Below are 12372 nucleotides of genomic sequence, written 5' to 3'. Positions count from 1 at the left end.
AAATAAATAAATAAATAAATAAATAAATAAATAAAAAAAACATTTTTGGTACTAACAAGATGTTATAGAACTATTTCTTCCTATTCTTCAAACTTAATTATAACTGTAAACCCAGGAAATAATTCAGGATTCAACCAAGGAAAACTCTAAAAGATGGTAAGAAGCAGGTGAACTGGTTAGGGACATTAGGAACAGAACAACAACAAAAAAAAAAACAGACCCAGACATCTGTGTTCTCCCACCCGATAGAAGAAGGCAACCAAGAACCATTGTCTGGCAACCACCACCATAGCAGCAGAAGGTGATTCAAGTAGGTACATTTTAACTCTGAATCCAACAAAAGTCCTGCCAAAAGTCTCAGTTGAAGACTATACCTCCAAAAAAGTGGTTCCTTCTTGCTTAGAGCAAGCAGCGAGAAGAAGCTCTTTTAGTACAAGGCTATAGACACTTCTCCTCTACCCAGAGACCCAGGTGAGGTAGGAGGACTATATGTCAGAACAAAAGGCCATGCTCCATATGTTTGTCTCCCATAGGCGGGAGTAAATCTAAAACAAAAACAAAAACAAAATGAACAAAAACAACCAACCCAAAACAAACAAAAACAAATCCTGAAAAAACAAGAACAACAAAACAACAACAACAAACAATCACCTGATGACATTTGTCCTTCTCTGTCTTATTTCACTTAGCATAATACCTTCTAGGTCTATTCATGGATAAAGCATAAGAATCATTGCTTTATAAATGACTCACTATAATGAAATTTGGAAACATTCTTGGTCAGACATTTTGATATAGACCTGAACATATATACAAATGCCTAGAGAAAATGCCCTGAAAAAAGCATATAAATAGATAGATAGATGATAGATAGATAGATAGATAGATAGATAGATAGATGACAGAATATTACTCAGCCATAAAAGAATGAAATCTTACCATTTGCCACAGATACACAGTTTGAGTTAGGGATAGGATACTCAGGGTTGAATTCTCAGGAAAAGGCCATCAGCAGAGGGGGGGTAGCCTAGGAGAAATTCAGTCCACTTATTTTCTGCTGAACATTAATTTTGCCGTCACTGGCCTTTCTAAGATCTCATGACATGGAATTATGAAGTCAATTGCATCCCCTGTTGCAATTTGAACTTATTTATTCCTGTTTATTTTTCACTATTTTTTTCTGGAGTTTAGAGCATGCTATGGAAATCAACACCAACAAATATGAAATAATGCACAAAAGAGAGAGAGAGAGAAGAAAAAGGTAAAAAAGAAAAAAAAGAAAAAGAAAAGAAAAAAAGATTCACAAGTGAAATTGTGAAATAATAGGAAACATATATTTAGGTCTTCTTCCCTGGCTCTTGGTCAGAGCTCCCAAGTCCCTATTTTATTTATTTATTTATTTTATTTTTTTATATTTCTCCAAACTGTTAAGGTGGTAGGTGGATCTTTTCCTCTAATAGTTGATTTCTGATCCCAGTTTCTCACACAGAGCTCCTAAATTCCCTGGAATTTTCTGGGTGATAGGAACATTTCCTGAGTATTAGAAACATTTTTTGTTTTAAAGAGGTAATTCTTGGTGGGCTCCTACAGAGCTTAAGGATGGGGGCAGGTCAACAGAAAAATCAAATCATGATTAGAAGCTTAGAACTTTTGGTTCTAGCTCCCATTCTCCAATGGGGGTAGAGGGGTAGAGATTGAGTTAATAATTAATTGTGCCTGCATGATGAAGCCTCCATTAAAATCCCTAGTGTACAGAGTTCAGAGGGCTCTACCTCAAAGTAGAACATCCAGAGGAGTATGATGCTCCTGACCCTATTCAATACCTTGTCCTATGCATATTTTCCATCTGACCATTTCTGAGTTGTATATTTTTATAATAAACTGACAATCTAGTAAGTAAACTCTTTTCCTGAGTTCTGTGAGCTGTTTTAAAAAGTTATTGAGCCCAAGAAGCGGGTTGTAAGAACTTCTGATTTATAGCCCATCTGCCAGAAGTACAAGTAGCCACCTGGGACTTGTGATTATATCTGAAATGGGAGGGGGAGGAGGGACTCTTGAGGGACTGAGCCCTTAACTTGTGGGATCTGATGTTAACTCCAAGTAGATAACTTCAGACCTGAATTAAATTATAGGACATCCAATTGATATGCACAGAGAATCAGAGAATTGCTTGGTATAAGAAAATCACTCACACATTCTGTGGTCAGAATGGCCAGACGTATGGAGAATAAAGTAAAGGAAACAGAAATTCCTTCACTAGACCATGAGAGTCCCTTTGCCTCCAGGAACATGAGCCCCTTCTTCCTCAGTGAGAAACTCTGGTGGTTGTAGGCAAAAATATCTTCTACGTTGTCAAGTGGCACCAGAAGTAGGATCCCAGTGGAATCAGATAATCAAAGCAAAACAAAATAACACTACAAATGTTCAAATGTACAAATTAAACTCGAAAACCAAAGTCCAAAATTATTAGGGCAGTACCTACTGCTACATAAACAGTGTGACTTCCTATTAAAATATTTAAATAGGACACAGAGTTGCCCAATGTTAGATGAAATATCTGAAATAGAACTGAAGTCGTTTGTCCTACAAAGAAACAAACAGCCCCCCAAAGCAAAACACAACTTGAATGAGAAAAAGGCAATTAACAACAAATGTTTACTCTGAGATGAATCAGATATTGTAATAAACTGACAAGAATTTTACAGCAGCCATCAAAAAATTGTTTCTAAAATACACTTACAAGTTCTATTGAAATGGAATGAAAGGAAAATAAAAAGATCTAAAAATTAACCAAATTCAAATTAGAGAATTTAAAAACAACAATAATTTATTTTTAAGATTTATTTATTTATTTATTTATTTATGATAGACATAGAGAGAGAGAGAGAGGCTCAGAGACACAGGAGGAGGGAGAAGCGGGCTCTGTGCCAGAAGCCCAACGTGGAACTCAATCCTGGGACTCCAGGATCGCGCCCTGGGCCAAAGGCAGGCGCTAAACTGCTAAGCCACCCTGGGATCCCCCAAAACAATAAACTTTTTAATGGATAAACCAAATAGAGTGGAGATGACAAGAGAATAGAGTAAGTAAAATTGGGAACCGATCATTAGAATTTGTCCCATGGGAACAACAGAGACTGGTAAAATATGAAAGCCTTAAGGACCAGTGAATAAAAATTAAATTTTCAAAAGATGTACAATCTGACTTCCAGAAGGAAAAAAAGAGAGTAAGTGAAAGAGTATGCACAGAAGTAATGGATAAAATCTCCCCGATTTGGCAAAAGACCCACACCTACAGATTCATATTGGTGATCAATAGCGAAAAAAGATAAACCTAAGGATATCCACACCAAAGCACAGCAAAATTATGCTCCTGGAAGTAAAGATACAGTAGAAATTTTTCAAGTAATTGGAAAGAAAGAAAGCATTCTTTATAAAGAAACACATTTGAATAGCAGCTGATTTCTCATTTGAAATCATGAAAGCCACACAGAACCAGCATAATTTTCAAGTTCCAAAAGAAAAGAAGTGTCAGCTGTGAAATCTGTAACTAGTGAAACTATCTTTCAGGAATTAAGGAGAAATAAAGACATTCTTGAACAAAAGAAAAATAAAAAGGGGCAGCCCAGGTGGCTCAGCAGTTTAGTGCCGCCTTCAGCCCAGGGTGTTATCCTAGAGACCCAGGATCAAGTCCCACGTCGGGCTCCCTGCATGGAGCCTGCTTCTCCCTCTGCTTATGTCTCTGCCTCTCTGTGTGTGTGTGTCTCTCATGAATAAATAAATAAAATCATAAATAAATAAATAAATAAATAAATAAATAAATAAATAATAAAAGGACTTGTGACTAAGCTAAAGGAAGATTTTCAAACAAATGAAATGATAAAAGTAATAACTGTTGAAGTGTTAAGAAGGAAGAATGAACAACAAAAGAGCCAATAAATATACATAAAATATAATATCTTTCTCCTCCTATTTCTATAAATCATATTTATAAATAGATAGTAGCCCTATCATCATTAAAAAATTGAATTTCAAGTTAAGTAGCTCTCCCAAAAATATATCACCAATATATCACAGTTTATTTTGCTGGAGAATTCTAACAAACTTTTAAGGAGATTTAACATTAGTTTTACATAACTCTTCCAGAAACCAAACAAAAGCAGTAAAATAAAAAGCAAGCAAGCTGACAAATAAAAGAAGGAAACTACATACTAATATCTCTTATAAACTTAAATGCAAAAATCCCCAATATAATATTAACAAACTGAATGTAACATTGTTTAAGAAAGAACTATACGTCATGGATTTTATTCTCAGGATGCAATGTTGGTTCAATATTAGCAAATCAGTTAATGTAATCTACCATATTAACTGGCTAAAGAAGGAAAAATGTATAGCTATATCAATTGACACAGAAAGAATATGTTTGGGCTAATAGGGCAAAGGTTGAGGCATTCTTCTATTTACTGCCCGGATGATCAGTGAGTGTTCACTGAAAATTCCATCACCAAATTAGTATGCCTCAAAAATTAAGTTATCTGTGATACCCTTTAAGAGGTACATAAAATTGTGAAGTACTAATTTTGACATAAATTATTTTTATTATTTATTATAATCAGAAGCATTCACTTTTTATGGTGGTTATATTAACTTTATGAGCCCCAAAACATCCCCAACATAAAAAAAGATTGTAAAAGCATTAAATAAAATATTTACAACATGATTTATCGTAACAGATTTGTTTTGTATAATGGAATGGAATCACTGCTCATAATACCTATATAGATCGAGCAGCAGCATTTGTCTTTTGATTTAATCATTATTACAACCCTGCATGTTCTATGATAATTTCATACTTTCAATACTGAGAAGTTTAAACTAATGTAGATTTTTTTATTATGTAAAAAACGCTGACATAATTTTGCCATCACCCTGTAACAAATCTGATTTACCATTAGCTCAAGACAAAGCAGTTCATTATTATGCATATGATGTTATCTCTTGATGCTACAAAATCTTATTATCTGAAAATGAACTTTTTTTAAGTACAACTGAAATTGAAAAATATTTTCTTTACAAATGATTAAAAAGCAAAGGAAGTTTTTAGTTATCGTATTAGTCACTGTAGTATCTGGCACATTAATCTTAGCCAAACATTAACAGATGAAGGTGACTTCTGATTTCAATTCAACGTGTTAAAAACTGGAAGTGATCACTCCCATCCTAACAGTCAGTAAAAGTTTGAACAAACTGAAAATCATACTACTTGGTTGGACTCTTCAAAGAATTGGGCACACATGGCAGGAATTCATGCTAAAATCTAGAGAGACAGGTGAATTCAGATTATCACAGCCAGAAACTGCTGGAGTCATACACTGGTAAAAACATTTCAATGGTAATTTTGATGAGTACAGGAGCTAAGTGTGAACTAGAGAGAGGAGTAGAAACAACTGGGAGCTACAGTTTTAGGTGGGCCCTCATGCATTTCTGGGTTTTACCTTTAGGAACCTCACCAGGGTTCCCACAGTACCTTTCTGGTGAGTAGAAGGGGAAGTGATATTTTAGATGGCCTTCTATTTAAAAACAAAACAGCAAAAACATATATTTTAAACTCTATTTATATACATATATAATTGATATATCCTATTTATATATTTATATACATATGTAATTGATAGGCTAAGAAGAAGAGAAAGTTGAATGTTATAAAATGGTCAAATTAAAACCAGAGAAGAAAAAAAGGTGAGGGGTGGGGGGAGAAATAAAGAACAAGTGCAACAAATAGAAAGCCATTGTGAACATAGCAGGTATTAATTCAAGTATATCAAAAATCACTTTAAATATGAATGCTCTAAATTCACAAATTAAAAGACTGAGATTGTTAGAATAGATTTTTAAAAAGGGCGATTCCCAAATATATGTTATGTAAGAGATCCAGTTTAAATATGAAGACTCAGATAGGGTAGAAGTAAAGATACGGGAAAAGAGACAACATGACGACATTACTTAAAGAAATCTAGAGTTGCTAAATTAATCTCAGACAAAAAAGATTTCAGAATAGGGAAAATTTTCAGGAATAAGGAAAGCAGTAGTTAACATTAAATTGATATTGAACTAGGCTTGTATTCCTGAAATTAACACCATTTGGTCATAATATATTACTCTTGTATAGGTTGGTGGTTTTGATTTGCTAATAATTGCATCTTCTCATGATAAAAAATAATGTTTCTTATCATAAGCATTATATTTTATATTCTTTTAAAATTCTGCTTAGGAGTGCCTAGGGGGCTCAGTTGGTTAAGTATCTGCTTCGGCTCATATATGATCTAAGGGTCCTGTTATTCAGCTCCTCATTGGGCTTACTGCTCAATAGGGAGTCCACTTCTCTCTCTCTCTCTCTCTCTCTCTCTCTCTCTCTTTCTCTCAATCTCTGCTCCTCCCTACCACTTGCTCTCTCTCAAGTAAATAAATAAAATCTTTGAAAAATAAAATAAAATAAATTAATTCTGCTTAGACGTACAAAAAGAGAAAAATAGCAGGCTTTCAATATAAAAGATATGTGTTGTAAAAAAATAGTTTACCAAAATTCTACACAAGGACTAAGATGTGGAAGAGCATATTTACCTCTTTGTTTTTAAGAATTTTTATTTATACAGCTTACTTTGTTTTGTTTTTAATATCAACATTATCATCTCTATTCTAGTAGGACAGGTCAGAGAAGCCGCATCCCCAAATTATGGGTCAATAAGAAGTAATAATTGTAGCATAGCATAACATATAGAGATGTTAAATCGCTATATTGTACACCTAAATCTAATGTAGCAAATTTTTTAATCAAATTAAAAAAAAGATACATACTAATTTAATTATGTTTTTTACTTGATATGATGTTAGTGAAAATATTTGTAAAGTTTGTAAGGCATTCCAATAAAAACCTTAGTAGTGATATCATTAATTATTTTTGATCAATACTTTATTATGTTTTAAAGGTAAATCTTTTAAACACTAAGTAGTAGTATGTCAATGACTTTTTTTTTGTAATTTTTTTTAATGAGGTCAGTGAGAAGAAGACCCATAAGAAGCTGTCAACCAAAGACCATCATGAAAAGTAATTGTGAAACTGAAACATAAAGTCCTTCTAAGGACACATTTTCCACATACTCCACCTCTTCTGCTGACTTGCGCACATGGCATATGCTCAAAAAAATATTTACTGAATCACTTTAAGAATGCAAGAAATAGGAAGAAGAATTTTTGGCTAAACTAATTAGATTGGAGCTCACATGATATCTCAAACACAACATGCTTTGCAAATTTTCTGATATTTTAAGATTTCTTAATACAGTGCCATTCTTTTTGGCTTGAAAACTTAAATTCTTCTAAATAAGAAAACGGTTTTCTTCTCTTCTTTCCTCACCTCTGTATTTTTCCCTTTATCTATTCTTACTTGCTTATTGGGTCCAAAGATGTATTCAAGGTTAATGTTACTTTCTGTGAAATCATGATATCCATTTCTGATATAGTGGAAATGGTAGAACAAAAATGGAAGTTCAGGCAGCAAAAGTGAGTGTCCATAGAAGGAGGGAGGGTCCTTAAAACAATGACTGCATATGTTGAAACAAAACATAGAATGCTGTAGAGCTTTACTCAGAGCTGACTCTGCATATGAACTATCTACTCTAAAATGCTTGCCACATCACTTCATTCTGGATTTCAGAGAAAGAAGGGTGTGTGTAGTTGTAAGATAATATGATACAATAAAATACACTGTTTAGATTAGAAATCTCAGTAAATTTACCAACCATTACACATGCTTGGTCATAGAGATTCCAAACTGCTAATAAAAGATTCCTGTAAACCTAATTGGAAACTGCTAGTAAAATTAACACTAATTTTTTGAGTTCATTAGTTTTCTATTAAATCCTACAATATTTTTAAGGCCTTCAAAATGGAAAGCATGGCAAATGGTATTTAAATGATTATGCAAAAAAAAATAAATAAATAAATGATTATGCAGACTACAGAAAAAGAAGAATCTCCAATTAGTTTTATTATTCTATTAAGAGGAATAGAAACATATCAACTGTTAAATAGCAGTTATATATATTTCATTTCAAGTTTTAAAATTTAGCATTCCATGCAGATTTTATTGAGAGACATGAATGCTAATAATACATCATTAGTAATTGTATAAATAACATAATTAATATTTCTATGCAACTAATTCAATCAACATATTGGCCCCTATACATATATTTAATACCTACTTAAAGTGGCATAAAATAGAATGGACATTTGAATTTCTATGTATCTTTTTGTAAAAATAAAATAAGTAGTAAATAACCTTGTAGTTGAACATAGTATTTAGTAATATTTTAAAACATTTGTTTTCTTATGTTAGATTTTATTCTGACATTATTGTAATTTTATAGTGGGTTTGAGTTAAATCATATATAAAACAAAACTGATAAACTGAGAAGTGGTCTGTACAACAAAGGGATACTGGGTTCTTCTGTAAAGAAAAAGATAGTGTCTTCACACTTTTTCCATGGTACTCTGAATGTAGCTGAAGATCAAAATGTCTGGATTTAAGTCTCTTGGTGTTTGTGTATTCTGCAGGAAAAACATATAGCTCTACACATTGTTCTAATGGCTTATCATGTGTTCCCTATGGACTTGTATATTTTATTGCAACTTGTAAAACTAGAATATACATAAGACAATCTCCTAAAGTATGGTTTCAGTATTTGCAATGTCAAATAATCTTGCTTCCAAACACTCGTACTACTATCTGTATAGATTTTTTTATACTGTAAAAACATTGTAATATACCTAAAGGAGATTGTAAGAAAAGAAAAGAACACTTCAGTGTTTTGTGGGGTTTTTTTTGTTTATTTTGTGGTTTTTTTTGCCCATTATTCTCTTGTGGTATGAGAATAATTTTTAAAAGAAAGGATAAATGGAAAGAGAATTAGAGTTGACTTAATAGTTTTCATTCACTTCTGGTTAAAAACTCAAGAAACAGATCCTCCCCAAAAGTAGAAAATATCATGCATTTGTTTTCTTTTTCAAAATGCAGGTTTCCATTTTAAAAACATTTCTAAATTTTCTTCATAAATACACATGAATTCTCTCAGAAACATATAGAAAATGTTTTTACAATTTAAGAGGATATTAGATAATATATGAAATATTAAACATGATAAATATAATATCTTTTTCTAAAAAATACATTTCTCAATGAATAAATGCATACTTTTAAAATATAATTCAAGAATGAATCAGAGGCATCTTCTAGCTAGTTGAAATAATAGGAACTGGGTTTAATCTCACTTAAAACAAGTTAAAATCTCCAAAAAAATATATATGAAAGAATAGTTTTCAGGCTTTTGACAACAGGAAGCACAGGATAGTGATCCCTCAGTGAGAGGCCACAAATGTGAGCCCTAAAATTGCCCCCAATTTACTCACTTGAGTTTCCAGGCTGCAACACAGGGAAGTGAAACCCATATAGAGCCCTATGTTCATCCTAAATTCAGAAGATGGAGCTGGGAGTCTGAGGAAGCCAAAATAGATGGAGTTTGCATGAGCCCTGGAGAAGACAGATGCACAAGGGAAGGGTGCTCTGCTCCAATTCCCTGCACAAGGTCCCTTTCAAATCTGCAGCTGAGTGCAGATGACTGCAGGCAAGAGAGAAATTATCCAAAAGTAGGGAAAGAACCACACAAAAAGGGGAGAGAAGACAATCTCTAGAGAACACTTAGGGAAAGGAATAGATCACAGTCCCATGATCCAAAGTGGAAAACTTCGTGATTAACTGGGCATCTAGTACAATAATCAAAAGGTTATTAGCTCAGAAGTAGAGTCAAATTAGCTCTAAAATAAAGGCTGCTACACTGCCACACATGGAGTTTAAAGCAAGCCTTGAAAGGATCAATCTGTTTCCAATTAGCTGAACTACTGCACAAAAAAGCTTAATAATATTTATAGGGTGATAAGGAGATCCAGCAGTAAACAAGGTAAACTTCACAATCTCTGTCATCCAATAGAACTACCAGACATGAAAAAAGCAGGAAAACAATAAAGAGAAAATCAATCAATTGAAACTGATCCAAAATAGAAGAAATAATAGGATTAGACAGGGCTACTATGTTAGGGCTTTAATATAGCTGCTAAATCTGTGTTCCATAGATTAAAGAAGATAGAAAATGACTGAACATAAAAAGTGGAGACATTGAAAATGCAAATTTCTAAAGGTAAAAACTATATGAAATGAGAATTTACTGGATAGGAGGAGTAAGACTAATTTAGACATTAATTTAGAGAATAAAATATCAGCAAGCTTGAATTTATCTCTATCAAAAGTATCTAAAATAACAAAGGGAGAAAAAAATTGGACAAAAAAATAGAGCATCAACATTTCAAAAAATGTTAGATTCCTTCATGTAAAGGAACAATGATATCAAATGTAACCTAGAGATTACCAAAGAAATAAAGAGCACAAGAAATGTAAATATGTGGGCAAGCACACAATATATTGTTCCTACTTTAGAAATCTCAAGTAGCTGTAAATGTTTATAGAAAAAAATTCAGTATACATTGTGGAGAATAACATATATTAGAGTAACTGCCTAAACACTAAGAGAGAGGAAATGGGGGTATGCCATTGTAGGATTCTTATCTACACATGAAATAGTACAATAATAAGTTGATAATAAGCTATATACTAAGGCATACAAAGTCACAAAAAAACAAAACACAAGGCAGCATTTGATGAGCCAGTAAGATTATTAAGTGAAATCATAGAAGTGCTTACTTCCAAAGAAGGCAGGAAAAGAGGGAAAGGAAAAAGGCATATAAACATTGTCAACTTGGATTTTTAAAAAAAACTACAACTGGTATTTTGCACAAAACAAAGCAAACAATTATAAGCTCACTTATGTAACCATATTAAATATAAACACTTAATTAGATTCAAAGAAAACTGGTAGAAAAATATACACCAAGCGGGTGCCTGCGTGGCTCAGTTGGTTAGGCACTCAACTCTTGATTTCAGTTCATGTCATCATCTCAGGGTCCTGGGACTGAGCCCCATGTTGGGCTCCACACTTAATGGGGAGCCTGCTTGAAATTCTCTCCCTCTTCTTCTGTCCCTCTCCCTGCTCACACTCTCTTTATCTCTCTCCTAAATAGATAATATTTAATATGTATTTTAATATATTTAATATATGAATTACTGATAGCATAATACATATAATAAAATTAATATAGTATATAATATAATATAATATAACATATAAAATTAAAAGAAAGTTGTAGTGACTATTTTAATAAAACACAAAGTAGATATTGCAGAAAAGAATAATACCAGGATAAGAAAGGTAATTTCACAATAATAAAGCAGTCACGTCAAGAGAATATGACAATTCTAAACAGGTATATACCTGATTTTAAAGATTTGAAATAAGTGAAGAAAATAACTAATAGAACTGTAAGGAGAAATAGACAAATCCAAATTATAGTTGACAAATTGAACACTCTCCAAATAATTGATAGATTAAGTGGACAGAAATTCAATAAGATATAAAGGACTGAAAAACATTATGAAGCAACTTGACCTAACTGACATTTAGAGAACACTACATGCTATGACAGAAGATTTCACATTCTTTTCAGTTAACTATGAGATACATAGTAACTTATGCAAAATTGTATGCCATAAAACAAATATCAATAAATTTATAATGAATCACATCATTACAGAGTAGTTCTCTAACTACAATTCTATTTAATTAGATTTTAATGATGGAAAAATGTCTGGAATATCTCCAAATTTTTTTCTTTTTTTTAATAAATTTATTTTTTATTGGTGTTCAATTTGCCAGCATATAGAATAACACCCAGTGCTCATCCCGTCAAGTGCCCACCTCAGTGCCCCTCACCCAGTCACCCCCCACCCCGCCCATCTCCCCTTCCACCACCCCTAATTTGTTTCCCAGAGTTAGGAGTCTCTCATGTTCTGTCTCCCTTTCTGATATTTCCCACTCATTTTTTCTCCTTTCCCCTTTATTCCCTTTCACTATTTTTTATATTCCCCAAATGAGTGAGACCATATAATGTTTATCCTTCTCCGATTGACTTATTTCACTCAGCATAATACCCTCCAGTTCCATCCACATCGAAGCAAATGGTGGGTATTTGTCGTTTCTAATGACTGAGCAAAAATTTTTTTTCAAAATTTTATTCATTTATTCATGAGAGACACAGAGAGAAAGAGAGGGCAGAGACAGGCAGAAGGAGAAGCAGGCACCCCTCTGAGCAGAGAGCCTGATGTGGGACTGGATCCCAGGACTCTGGGATCAGGACCTAAGCCAA

The 12372-nt window shown here is 33.0% G+C and overlaps 1 long non-coding RNA gene across 13 annotated transcripts in view; it reads right to left on the bottom strand.

Annotated features, from left to right (window-relative positions):
• The window catches only part of LOC144307445 (uncharacterized), a 478537-nt gene that overhangs the window by 192061 nt on the left and 274104 nt on the right, over positions 1-12372 (bottom strand). Inside the window, exon 4 of one of the 13 annotated variants that reach the window (XR_013374330.1) lies at positions 8246-11182. The exons of the other annotated variants lie outside the window; for them this stretch is intronic. This is a non-coding gene — a long non-coding RNA (uncharacterized LOC144307445). Of the gene's footprint in view, positions 1-8245; positions 11183-12372 lie in introns of those variants that run through there. 13 annotated transcript variants of the gene reach the window in all.

The sequence above is a fragment of the Canis aureus genome, chromosome 38 (genome assembly GCF_053574225.1).
Source record: "Canis aureus isolate CA01 chromosome 38, VMU_Caureus_v.1.0, whole genome shotgun sequence".
In the NCBI taxonomy this organism is placed as follows: Eukaryota; Metazoa; Chordata; class Mammalia; order Carnivora; family Canidae; genus Canis; species Canis aureus.
This window is presented reverse-complemented; position numbering and strand designations above follow the sequence as displayed.